Consider the following 915-nt stretch of genomic DNA (forward strand, 5'->3'; position numbering starts at 1 on the left):
TGTTGGGCTGCTAACTGCAAGGTCAGCAGTTCCAAACCACTGCTGCTCTGTGGGACCGAGATGAGGCTTCCTGCTCCCGGTCTCGGAAATCCAGAGGCAGGTCTACGCTGCCCTAGAGGGTCGCCGTGAGTCCATGGCAGGGAGATATTGGGTTTCGGTAGGGCGTTGGCATATTCTCTTTGTTCAAGTTCCTTGCCTATTTGGTTTCATGGTAAAATCGTAGACGTTCTGTATAGGTGTTTTTGGAGGGTCAGGCCTGGAGGGGACACTGGCGGCTCTGTGGAGCAGGTGCTACATGGCTGCTCCTGCTTTTCTGAGCCTCTCTGCTCCCCTAACGATCTACATCGCGAGGCTGCAGTGAGCCAGACTCCACGCCACCACAGCGGGTTGGGTTTGGGTTTTTATCGGCTACATTGAAACAAACAAACAAAACAAAACACTGCCAATGGAGTCGATTGCACTCCACAGCAACCCCTAGAGGACAGGGTGGAACTGCCCCTGTGGGGTTCCAAAATTCTAACTCTACAGGAGCAGACAGCCTCATCTTCCTCCCATCTGCTACGTGGCTCCTAATTTACATTGCTCCCCTTTCTGGTGTGTAGGTTGAGTTTTACTTTGTTGATAAAAGCCTTTTCATATAAAGAGCTGTTCACATTTTACGAGGTCCCCTCTCTACTTTGGCTAGTATTGTAGTCTAGCTCCCACGGCCTTGTCCTGCTTTTTCTCATAAGAATTGGATGGTTTGGGTCTCCAGTTTAAGTGGTCTTTGATCCGCTTCAAATTGTGTGTGTGTGTGTGTGTGTGTGTGTGTGTGTATGTGTGTGTGTGTCACAGTCACTATGATCTGTTTCAGATACTGAGAACCCACCGAAGCTCACATTGGTGGGCTGTCGTTCTGACGTCCCTACCAGGCTG

This window comes from Echinops telfairi, unplaced genomic scaffold, assembly GCF_000313985.2.
Source record: "Echinops telfairi isolate 266 unplaced genomic scaffold, ASM31398v2 ScPeMD7_7417;HRSCAF=8455, whole genome shotgun sequence".
Classification (NCBI taxonomy): domain Eukaryota; kingdom Metazoa; phylum Chordata; class Mammalia; order Afrosoricida; family Tenrecidae; genus Echinops; species Echinops telfairi.